This window comes from Quercus robur, chromosome 10 (assembly GCF_932294415.1).
Source record: "Quercus robur chromosome 10, dhQueRobu3.1, whole genome shotgun sequence".
In the NCBI taxonomy this organism is placed as follows: domain Eukaryota; kingdom Viridiplantae; phylum Streptophyta; class Magnoliopsida; order Fagales; family Fagaceae; genus Quercus; species Quercus robur.
The window spans coordinates 8,287,388-8,300,571 of NC_065543.1; the positions used below are offsets into that span (position 1 = coordinate 8,287,388).

The following is a 13,184-nucleotide window of genomic DNA, read 5'->3' on the forward strand; positions in this document are numbered from 1 at the left end:
TTAAATAGTGTAATTTAAAAATAAAAAACCAAAAAAAATGTTAAAAAATAAGGTGGAGTACCCAGTTTCGGCCACGCTAGGGGCAGCAATTGGAAACACATGAAAGTTAAAAGACTGAAAAAAAATATAATTTAAAAAAAAAAAAAAAAAAAAAAAAAAACTTAAAAACCGAATTGAAAACAAGTCACAGTTAAAAAAATGTGTCATTTGTAATTTACCTCTCTCTTTTCTAGTGTATTGATTTGTTTTCAATAAATAAAGATAAAAAATAGATATGCAGCATTTGAAAGGAAAAAGGAATATAATAGTTTACGTTAGAATATGACAAAATAAAATTTTAAAAATTGAAAAATTAAAAAATAAAAAACTGCATTCCTTTTAGGGAAACCACAAAAAGAAAAATCCCTGTGAAATAAAATAAAATTGTGTTACCTTTTCATCTGATAATTCTCTAGTATTTAGAACAATGTCGTAAGCGTCAAGGTTTTCTTTGTTGAAGGCCATCTTGTCTACTCTATCGTGATATATGAGACATTTTATATATTTCAATGATTTGGAATAGTGATGAAGAGGTGTGTCCCCTTTGGCATCCTTTTCATTCAAAATGTTTGCTGATTGATGATGTTTTTAGGATGATTTGCACCATATTTTCAGGCTGGTCACTAGATGAGTTCACCGCAAAATGGAGTGCATTCCAACCTCTATTGTCAACCAGTTCACAATAATTAGGACAACAGTCTAAAATCTCTTTCATTATCATAGCATTGCCTTTATGGGCTGCAATGTGAAGAGCCGTCATGCCCTTTGCGTCTTTCATGTATGCTATAGATCTATCAACTCTTAGCAACATTTTGACTGTATGATAATTACGGTGGTATACAGCATAGTGAAGCGCAGTTGAATGTCGTTCATCAGCTTTTTTAACAAAAGCACTTCGTTCTTGAGGTGCTATGCTTTTCAGAATTTCATCGATCATTCCTAAGAGAATTTTTTTTTTTTTTTTTATATACAAAATAGAATTCTAATCTAGTCTAATTTAAGTGTATATGTGTGTGAAGTTTCCTTTTGGAGACTTAAACCCCGGCTCTTACCCTCCACACTTTACAAGCACTTATACTTGTGGAGTAACCATTGCACCAAGGGTGTGCGATGATATTCCTAAGGGAATTTTAATATGGTAGACATAATAATTTTTTAAATGACACAAAAAAGACTGGTAGAAGATAGAAAGGCATTCATAATGATAATTGAGTCAGTTTATTATATACAATGAAAATCTTATATTCTATTATGAGTGCTCTAATTTATGCTCTTTGTACCAATCACATCTCTCTCTCTCTCTCTCTCTCTCTCTCTCTCTCTCTCTCTCTCTCATATATATATATATAAAAGTAACTAAAACACACACATATAAAAGTAACTAAAATTTAAAATAAAAAATAAGAAAATTACACGATATATTATAATTGGCGGATCCCACTATTATATTTAAAAAAAAAAAAAATGATAGTGGGATCTACAAACAATATGAAAACCAGCTGGAAAATAAGCTATTGAAAAAGAAAAAAAAAATACTCCTTTATACTAGCTTATAATCCAATCCCAAACGTACACTACAAATAAGGCATAATATTTTTATTTTAGTTTCTCTACTTCTCTGTATTAGTGAACTCAACAATGACACACTGCAACATTTTACTTAATTTGTTTTCAAGTAAAATTGTATCAATTTCCTCTAGTATTAATTATATATATTTTGCCAAAAGGCTTGTAACTTAACAAATTGACACATTCTAGTGTATTTATAACACCTAGGGTTCAAATTCCTCCTCTTCCAGTATAATTATCAAATCTTAAAAAAATTATATATCTTTTACGAGAGTTTAAGTGCAAGAGGCAAATACAAATCAAAATAACATTGAGTTTAAGTGCAAGAGGCAAATGCAAATCAAGATAACATAAAGTTTAACTAGAGCCTTAAGTTTGTTGATAAATACGATATCGATTAGTGAAAGCTGCATAAGTACTTTATTATGAATATAAATCTTTTATCTATTTTTTTTTTTTTTTGTATTCCATCTGATGAAGCCGAAAATATCACCAGTAAGCCACACGGTCCTCACGCACTCCAAATAGCACCTGCACAGCAAAAAGAAAGGACCTAGCAGAGAGCACCGGTGTGGTATCGGCCAAATACCCTCTGAAGGTCAAGTCAGAACTATTCTCACTGCTCTAGAGTGCTAGAGAGAGTAAATTATGCGTACCTTGGTTCGTGAGGGTACTTGGGTTTTTATAGTAGTAGGGCTTGACCCCTTTTCATTGGAGTAGAAGTCTTTTTCTTACAGGAGTTTCCTTGGGCGTATTTTGCGGGATCCTTTCCATATAGGAATCCCTCTTAGGTTTCACAAAACATGGAGGGCAAGTCATTTACTTATACAAGAAAACGTGGTTAGCAAGCATTCTTTGACTAGTGCCGTCAGCTTATATTATGCCTTCGGTCTCCATCCCGTTAGTTTCAGGATGACCCTTCAGCTTTATTATCCCGTCAGCCTATAGTGCCTCTCCTTACAACTTTATCCCGCCGTCAATCATTAAACAAGGGCTGACGGCCCAGTAGATACCGTCACTAATAAACCGTCAGCTTATCTTACTTGACCAATCTCTTTTATCCTTATCACCATCTTTTATTACTAGTATGGTCATCCACGGTTATTGACGAGATAGATGTGAATTTTTTTTGAGAAGAGGGATACCGTCACTAATAAACCGTCAGCTTATCTTACTAATAAACCGTCACTATAACCCCCATTGTGCGAACGGCCATGGGGCCGTCATCGGGGTCAGCTCCCCGGTTGGTTGTCTAATAATATTGCTGAACCTTTGGCATTTGTCACAGGTCCTAACATAAGCTTCGGCATCCTTCTGCATGGTGGGCCAATAGTACCTGCTCGCACAAGCTTGTGTACCAATGATCTAGACCTTGAATGGTTTCCGCAGATTCCTTCGTGTACCTCTCTCATGACGTAATCTGCCTCTTCCCTACCCAAGCATCTTAGATATGGTCGGGAAAAGCCTCTTTTGTACAGGACCTCTTTTATTAGGACGAACCTTACCACCTGGACCTTCAGTTTTCTTGCAGCCTCCTTTCCGTCTAGTAAGACCCTGTCTTTTAAGTATGAAACTAACGGCGCGGTCCAGCTACTGTCGGAACCTATTTCCTGCACGTTGCTGGGATCTATTAGCGGAGAAAGCTGAACGAAAGAGAGTACATTACCAGGGATGACCATATGTTCTGCTGAAGCGGCCTTTGCGAGGCGATCGGCTCGCTCGTTTTCTCCTCTGGGAATTTGGACGATTTTGGCTTCTAGGTCATCCACTCTTACCCTTACTTGATCGAGGTACTTTTTCATCCTTTCGCCCTTGCACTCGTAGTCTCCATTTATTTGGTTAGTAATGACCTGAGAGTCGTAGTAGATGACTACCCTCGTGGCTCCTGCTGCTTTGGCGAGGTCGAGTCCTACTATCAATGCTTCATACTTTGATTCATTGTTGGTAGCGAGGAAGTCAAGACGGACCATACTTTCAATTGTATCTCCTTCAGGCGATAGTAGCACGATGCTGGCCCTTCCGGCTTGTCTGTTGGATGACCAGTCCGTATATATGCTCCAATGAGGGGACTCTTTTGCCCCCTTGTCTTCGTCATGAGTGAATTCTGCTATGAAATCTGTGACGATCTATCCCTTGATGGCAACCCATGGGCGGTAATGGATATCAAATTCGCTCAACTTTATAGCCCATAACGCCAATCGACCCGCAGCCTCAGGATTACTCATCGCCCATCGCAAGGGCTTGTTAGTCAGGACGTTCACCGTATGGGCTTGAAAGTAGGTTTGAGCTTGCGAGCCGCCGTAACTAAAGCAAAGGCAAGTTTTTCCATAGATGGGTATCTTTCTTCAGCACCGCAAAGCGCTCGGCTCGCGTAGTATACGGGCTTTTGTACTTTTTCTTCTTCTCTGACTAAGGCAGCACTGATGGCTGCGAGGGAGACGGTTAGATAGAGAAAAAGCTCTTCTCCTGGCTGTGACAAGCTCAACAGTGGTGGGGAGGAGAGATAAGCCTTCAATTCCTCGAACGCTTGCTGGCATTCGACAGTCCACTCGAATGATCTCATCAGCGTGCAGAAGAAGGGCAAACATTTGTTCGTCGCCCTTGACACGAACCTATTCAGTGCCGCTATTTTTCCGTTGAGACTTTACACCTCCTTCACATTTCTTGGTGGCGCCATCTCCATAATGGCCCGGATCTTGTCCGGGTTTGCCTCAATTCCCCTTTGGGACACCATAAATCCTAGGAATTTTCCCGCCGTCACTCCAAAGGCACATTTTCCTGGATTGAGCTTCATGTTGTAAGAGCGAAGGGTGTTGAATGTTTCTTTGAGATCTTCCAGATGATCTTCCTCCCTTCGGTTTTTTACTAGCATGTCGTCAACGTAGACTTGGACATTCCTCCCAATCTGTTGCGCGAACATTTTGTTCATAAGTCTTTGGTACGTTGCGTCCGCGTTCTTCAGGCCAAAGGGCATCACTTTGTAACAAAAAAGGTCTTGGCTAGTCACAAATGAAGTTTTTTCCTAATCAGCTTCGTGCATTCGGATTTGGTTGTACCCCGAGAAAGCGTCCATAAAGCTCAGCAACTGGTGTCAGGCCGTTGAGTCTACTAGGACGTCGACCCTTGGGAGGGGATAGCTATCTTTGGGGCAGGCTTTGTTAAGGTCGGTGAAGTCCACACACATCCGCCATTTCCCGCTAGCTTTTTTGACCATTACTACGTTCGCTAGCCAATCGGGATAGAATACTTCCCTAATGAAGCTTGCTTCCTGTAGTTTTTGGACTTCTTCTGCTATGGCCCGATCTTGTTCGGGGGCAAACACTCTCTTCTTCTATCGAACAAGTGGAAAGGAGGGCGATACATTCAACCTGTGCACCATGACTGAAGGGTCTATTCCTGGCATATCTTCATGACTCTAGGCGAATACATCTCGATTGCCTCTGAGGAAGGTTATGAGCTCTTGACGGATTGCGGGGTTAGTGAGTGTTCCAATTTTGGTCGTTCGGCCAAGATCGGAACTATCAAGGGGTATCTCTTCTAGCTTCTCTACTGGCTCCGTTACCGTCCGGTGCTCTTCTATACTCAAAGCCTAAACCTGATCTTCCATTTCCATCATGGTTACGTAGCATTCGCGCGCGGCCATCTGACATCCGCGCAGCTCCCCTACTCTGTAGTTAGTAGGGAACTTAATCATTAGGTGGTAGGTTGAAGTTATCGCCTTCCATGAATTGAGCGTGGGTCGTCTGAGGATAGTGTTGTAGGCAGACGAGCAATCGACCACCAAGAATGTTACGTCCTTGGTTATCTGCTGAGGGTAATCGCCTACCATTACGGACAATGTGACCGCGCCCAAGGGGAATACCCGGCTCCCTCCGAAGCCCAAGAGCGAGGCATTTGTCAGAATCAATCGCTCCCTGTCGATCCTCATCTGCTGGAATGCCAAGTAGTACAAAATATCTGCTGAACTGCCGTTGTCGACCAACATCCGATGCATGTTGTAGTCTTCTACCCATAAGCTGATGACGAGCGCATCGTCATGTGGATGGTGAAGGTGTCATGCATCCTTTTCTGAGAACCCGATTATGGGGCCTTCTCTTCGTGCTATCTTCGGCATAACTCCCGTCAGCTGAACATTTTGTACCATCTGAAGGTAGGTTTTGCGGGCCTTTTTGGATGACCCAGCGACAGTCATTCCTCCTACGATCATCCTTATGTCCCCTATTGGGGGCCTCAGTTGCTCATTATCCCGTCGGGGGTGTTGGTCTTGTGGGGGTGGATCCATTTTCTCCTTGCTAACGAACTTCTGCAGTTTTCCTTGTCTGATAAGGGCCTCAATCTGCTGCTTTAGGTCATAGCAATCAGCCGTGTCGTGACCATGGTCGCGGTGGAAACGGCAATACTTATCCCTAGAACGTTTGTTGGGATCACTCTTCAGCTTTCCCAGGAACGTCAGAGCTTCTTCGTCCTTGATTTGCATAAGGACTTGATCTATCGGGACTGTCAACGGAGTGAAGCTTGTGAATCTTCCCCCCAGGGGCTTAGGGCGCCTCTCATCCCTTCGGTCTCCCGTCCTTGCTTTCTTTCGGCCTTGGTCTTGCCAAGTGTCTTCCTGCCTCTTTCTTTTCTTTGGCCTTTTTTCTCGGGCCAACAATGCGTCTTCGACGTTCATATACTTTGTGGCTCGGTAAAGTACTTCCGACATGGTCTTTGGGTCGTTTTTTATACAGGGAGAACAAAAACTTACCCTTCTTCAGCCCATTCGTGAACGCTGCGACAAGTATCTTATCGTCGGCTTTGTCGATCGAGAATGCCTCCTTATTGAAGCGGGATATGTAGGCTCTTAAAGTTTCATCCTCTCGCTACTTGATACTCATCAAACAAGCCGTAAACTTCTTGTACCGATGGCCTCCGATGAAGTGCGCGGTAAATTGAGCGCTAAGTTCTTTGAAGGTGCTGATAGAGTTCGGTGTCAGTCGACTGAACCAAATTCTCGCCGCGCCCTTCAGCGTTGTAGAGAAGGCCCTACACATGATCACGTCTGCTACTCCTTGAAGGTGCATCAAGGTCTTGAATGTCTCTAGGTGGTCCAGAGGGTCCCTGACCCCATCATAACTGTCTATCTGTGGCATGTGGAACTTACTCGGCAGGGGGAAGGAGTTGACGAGGGCGGTGAAAGACGAGTCAGTTCGGTTGACAAGGTCGTCAAGATCACTGGACACTCACCCCTTGAGAGCGTCATCATAACCTCCATTTGTTCCTTCATCGCCTTCATCTCTGCGATAATAGGTGGCGGAGCCGTATCTGCGAGGGAAGGGAGGCTCACATTCTGTCGCTCCGGTTTGCTCAAGGCGTTACTGGCCTGGGGTCCCTCTTGGTTTCTTCTGTCAGCGCTGGTTCCTTTTTTATCAGCTCCTTGGTTGTCCGGTGCTGCGTTTTTCTGGCACAGCTGCTCTTCCAGGTCGCGATTTTGTCTAGTGAGGCATTCCACGGCCGCGGCGAGAGTCTTAACTTGCTTCTCGAGGGCGATCGTGGGTGATTCCTCTTCTTGAATGTCGTTAGTGGTTGCCATTGAGCGAGTGAGCATCATGCAACTTTTGTCCGGGAAGCGGTAATATGACTTTACACTACACGAGTTCCCACAGACGCCAGCTGATGAAGCCAAAAATATCACCAGTAAGCCACATGTTCCTCGCGCGCTCCAAATAGCACCTGCACAGCAAAAAGAAAGGACCTAGCAGAGAGCACCGGTGTGGTATTGGCCAAATACCCTCCGAAAGTCAAGTCAGAACTATTCTCACTGCTCTAGAGTGCTAGAGAGGGTAAATTATGCGTACCTTGGTTCGTGAGGGTGCTTGGGTTTTTATAGTAGAAGGGCTTGACCCCTTTTCCTTGGAATAAAATTCTTTTCCTTATAGGAGTCTCCTTGGGCGTATTTTGTGGGATCCTTTCCATATAGGAATCCCTCTTAGGTTTCACAAAACGTGGAGGGCAAGTCATTTACTTATACACACAAACATGGTTAGCAAGCATTCTTTGACTAGTGCCGTCAACTTATATTATGCCTTCGGTCTCCATCCCGTCAACTTCAGGATGACCCTTCAGCTTTATTATCCTGTTAGCCTATGGTTCCTCTCCTTATAACTTTATCCCACCGTCAGTCATTAAACAAGGGCTGACGGCCCAATAGATACCGTCACTAATAAACCGTCGGCTTATCTTACTTGACCAATCTCTTTTATCCTTATCACCATCTTTTATTACTAGTATGGTCATCCACGGTTATTGACGGGATAGATGTGAATTTTTTTTGAGAAGAGGGATAGATGTGATTTATATTTTTAGGGAAATAAGTATTTGTATTACACTTACTAATTTCTCCTTAATAAGTTAGCATTGTTGATGAATTTTTACCACTAGTCTCTAATTTGCAATTAATGGGGCCGTGTTATCCGGGATAAAAGGGCTTCTGCCCTTTTCAGACAAATTAATTAGCCTTTTGTCCTTCTTCCCAAACTAAATAGGGATATACCCCTCTTTTGAAAATCGAGTTTTTCAAAATCGATTTAAGCCCTATAGTGACATTTTCAAGGACCTATAGTGACATTTATAAAGATCTATAGTGGCGTTTTGTAACTTGATATCCATAAAATCGAGTTATAGGCAATTTTATTTCCTATAACTCGATTTCATGGATATCAAGTTATAAAACGTCACTATAGGTTCTTAAAATGTCACTATAAGTCCTTAAAAATGTCATTATAGGGCTCCAGAATTTTCTTTTTTTTAACTCGATTTTGAGAAACTCGATTTTCAAAAAAGAGGGGCATTTCCCTATTTAGTTTGGGAAGAAAGGCAAAAGGCTCCAGAATTTTCTTTTTTTTAACTCGATTTTGAGAAACTCGATTTTCAAAAAAGAGGGGCATTTCCCTATTTAGTTTGAGAAAAAGGGCAAAAGGCTAATTAATTTGCCCAAAAAGGGCAGAAGCCCATTTTGTCCTGTTATCCATTTGGAATGTTCTTTTTCTTTCTGTTCTTTTCTTTTCTTTTCTTTTCTATTCTTCCTTAAGAATTTTGAGAATGACTCTCTGCTAAATAGATTCAAACTCAAACTATCCAGGGAAAAAAAAATCAAAATTCCCTAAGATTTTTTTTTTTTTTTTTTTTTTTTTTTTTTTTTAGCTTTGCACATTGATTGGAAACTACTACAAAATAAATCATAAAATATTTTAGGATTTAACAAAACGCCAAATTTTATTTTGATAGAAAATACGTGGTTGAATTGAAATGTAGTTACAAAATATTTTTTTTATTTTCTTAATAATGAATCAACCTTAATTAATTTTATTTTTCACATATTAATTTAGTTTTCTTATTCTTGAATTAAAAATGATTTAACCTCCCAAGATAGAAGTCTTCCATCCCCATTCTTCAAATCTATTATCTTATAAACATTACTCGCAAAGTTTCACTTCTATCATTAATAGTTATACAGTTACTGAGCATTCGAAAGTTGAGTAATCCATAACCTCAAAATTCAAATTTATATTAAAAAAATTGTTATAGATATTAGAAGATTACTACTATAATTTATTTTAAAATTCATTGGGTCTTTTTTTTTTTAGAAACAATTTATTTGGTTTTTTTTAGGAAAATTTGAATAAATTTATTTGGATGTTGAATTGTCATGTAGTATATATTACACATCCGTTGTAATTTTTGGGTGTCTTATTCATTATAAAAATATGATAAATCTTTGGGTGTCGCATATAACATTTGATTCCTCTAGTTTTTATAAATCTTATAATGTATATCTAAATCTATTTTTATACAATAATATAAAATTAAATTATGATTTTTATTAATTTATATTAATGTTGTCACATAGATTTTGGAAGCCAACATTTTTCACACATCATTCTAATATATATTTTTAATATTTTTTTTTAGAATTACAAGTAACAATAAATTATATTAATTTAAATTCATTAGAAAACAAGATTTCTTTTTTGGATGAAACAATCCAATACTTTATAAATTCTTATTAAATTTCGTTTGATTCTCTAAAAAAAATAAATAAATAAATTGAATATGTTCTTTTCTAAAACACTTCTAATTGATTTCTTTATTTATTAGTACTTTTTAAATAAATATATTTCATAGAGAAATATATTTTTATCAAGCTTTCTTGTATATTACATAAGCCTATTACTGACAGCAAACCTTATGGCGTTACTTTCTACTTAACCATGTATGCTAGAATGTTGAAAATAAAAAATAGGCATTACCAGTATCATTCCAAATTTCTGCGGCATGCAACGTTGTTCTACCAAGGGGACCGTCGTGAGCTGGTGATTTGCGTTTGTGTAAAATGTGAACCATCACTTCTTTAAATCCTCTCTCCATAGCCATGTAAAGTGGAGTTTCACCAGCATCATTCTGAGAATATGAAAATTTTGGGCCCTCTTGGATCAAACGTTTCACCACATCAACATGATTATTACGTACAGCCTCATGCAACGCCGTATCCTTCTCATTGTTCATCTTCTCCAGCGTCTCCTTGACCAAATTTTTGAGGCCTTCTTGGAGAGCTTTTGCACGTCCAATCAAAACCTCCACAATGGGGGCATGTCCATACCTTGCCGCTATATGCAAGGGAGTTTCACCTTTGACATTAGCTTGCCATAGCAGTGGTGGACACTGTAAGAATTTCAATGACAAATTCTGTTGATTTTGAATCTTTTGATTCTAATTCTTCTGATCTTTTAATTAGGCTTGTGAGGTAAATATGAAGGGCTGTGTTTCTATTCGGGGTTAGTAATTGGTTAATATGAGACTTTTCAATATTTTTGAAGCCCCTGATTTCGCCTTTTTCTGCAGCATTGTAATAAACCGGTTCCATGCCAATGTTGTCCTCTGTTTGCCAAGACTGACCAGACGCTTGATCAGCTTCAAACGAACCCGAGGGATCCATTCTCTCTCAGTGGCTCCAATATTTCTCTCCCTAAACAATATGTCACTCTACCTCGTTTTGATATTTTTGGAGAGAGTAAAGATAAAGGCAACTAAAGAGCATTCACAGCAGTGAAGGCAAAATTTTAGCTATTTAGCTACATAAAAAGTCACTTTATCTATTTTACCTACACACATGCTGCAGTAGTGGATCTATTTTAGTTTTCAACACAATAAAATAATATAAACATCACAGTAAAATATTATAACCACTACAATAAAATAATATATCTCAATACCAAAAAAAAACCCACAGCACCACCCACAACCACCTTTACCGTCAGCTACAGCCACAGTCACAACCACAACCACCACCACCACCACCACCACCACTAGTCCACAGCAGGGAAAAAAAAAAAAAAAAACCCAAATCTCCAATCTTTTTCCTCAGCCACAGCCACAACCACCACCACCACCACCACCACCACCACTACCACCAGTCCACAGCAACAGGAAAAAAAAAAAAAAAAAAACCCAAAGCTTGGATCGTCGGAAAAACCCACGAAACCCACGACAAGGAAGGCAACGGCGGTTTCGACGAGGAAACCCAGAGCTTGGATCGATGATCGACGATGAAACCCAACGGCGCCTTGGGGTGGGTCGCCGATGAGAGTGACTGAGAGATTATTGGGCACGGACTGGGCGATGGGGCTTGGGGTGGGTCAGCGGAACTGATCGGCGATGAGGGAGTTGGCCAGCAAGCTAGAGAGAAAAAAATTACGGAAGAAAGAAGAAAGAAGAGAAGTCGGGGAGAGAGAGAGAGAGAGAGAGAGAAGGGCAATAAAAAAATATTTTTACTTTTACCTTTGAGCTACAGTGCACATCTATCTTTAGATGTGCACTGTAGCTGAGGGGCTAAATCTTTTAGATTTAACTCCACTGCTGCATCATTGTTTTTTGTAATTGAGAGCTAAAAAATAGCATTATACCTATATAGCATCACTGTTGTGAGTGTTCTAATGCGTCAAAACAAAGGGACCTTATAAATCTGAGGAGCCAATTAAATCACGCCATGTACAAACTCTTATCTATGTTACTACTTACTATGCCATAACAGCTACCTTGGCTTTAGCTTCATTCACGCATGTCCACACGCTTTTCTTTCGATGCATTTGAGATGTCACATTCAAACGCTTATCTACATTACTGTGGTAAAAACTACCTTGGCTAGATGCTTGATCAGCTTTAAACAAAGTGGAGGCATCCATTATTTATTAGTGGCTCGATATGCCTCTCTCTAAAACATATGGTCCTTGGATGAAATGGAAGTTCCAACTTCCTATTCGTTGTTTTATACTCACTTTACCTTGTTTTGATGTTTTTGAGGGATAGGAGAGACCGAGGGAGATGAGATGAAGGCAACTTACGTGTCACAACAAGGGGACTTACAAATATGAGAAACGAATAAAAGTTTTTAAGCCAATAAATTAAAACAATACCACGTTCAAAATCTTATCTATCCATAAATGTCTGCCTACACATACCCAAACTTACACTCAATTTCATATAACATGCTTGAGTCTCCATTTGAGATTAGAGTTCAGTACTTACATAAGAGATCACTACAGGCACTTGCTAGAAAAGGAGGGGAAAAAAAAAATTATATATATATATATATATATATATAGAGCACCAATCACAATGTAATACTTGAGGATACTGTGAATTAATTTGAGTGTATTCTTAGTATTTCTCATTTAATATCCAACGTTTCAAGTTGATTCACCAGTAAAAATTACACCGTATATTCAATCAAATTTATATATATAATAATAAGTAAAACTGAGAGAAAATCCAATTAGATTTCTAATTGGAATTTAATTAGAGTTTAATTTTGTACCACGTGTTTCATCTATTCTAAGTTTTTAAATTTTTGTGTCAAGTGAGTTAATTCAATGTAAAAATTGAATTTATATTAGAAGGTTATATTTTGCGACTTTTGTCCCATCTAATCAAAGTTTTTTTAATTTTTGTGTCAAATAAGTTAATTTAGTGTAAAAATTGAAGAGTCCAAATTAAGTAAACCATAAAAAAAAAATAAAAAAAACATAATTTTTGAATGATTTTATATTTATGAACCTTATTTTTTGTAGAACTAAAAACAATTCAAGCTTATAAGTCATAAATATATATATATATATATATATATATATATATATAGAGAGAGAGAGAGAGAGAGAGAGAGAGAGAGAGAGAGAGAGGCAGAGCTGAGAGAAAATCTAACTAAATTTTAAATTAAAATTCAATTAGAATCTAATTTTGTGCCACGTGTCTCATCTAATAAAAAATTTTAAATTTTTGTGCTAAATTAGTTAATTCAATGTAAAAATTAGATTTCAATTAGAGATTAATTTTACGGCACATGTCCCATCTAATAGAAGTTTTACAATTTTTGTGTCAAATGAGTTAAGTTAGTGTAGAAAATGAAGTGTCCAGTATAAATAAATCATAAAAAAACATAATCATATATATATATATATATATATAAGACTATATATAAAATTAAAGGAAAAGAGAGTTTGAATGATTTTATATTTATGAGCTTTTTTTTTTTTTTTTTTTTTGGT

The 13,184-nt window shown here is 38.5% G+C and overlaps 1 pseudogene; it reads right to left on the reverse strand.

The window, feature by feature from the left end:
- The window catches only part of LOC126702099 (ankyrin repeat-containing protein At5g02620-like), a 150,960-nt pseudogene extending 140,360 nt beyond the window's left edge, over positions 1-10,600 (reverse strand).
- Positions 10,601-13,184: the final 2,584 nt, after the last annotated feature.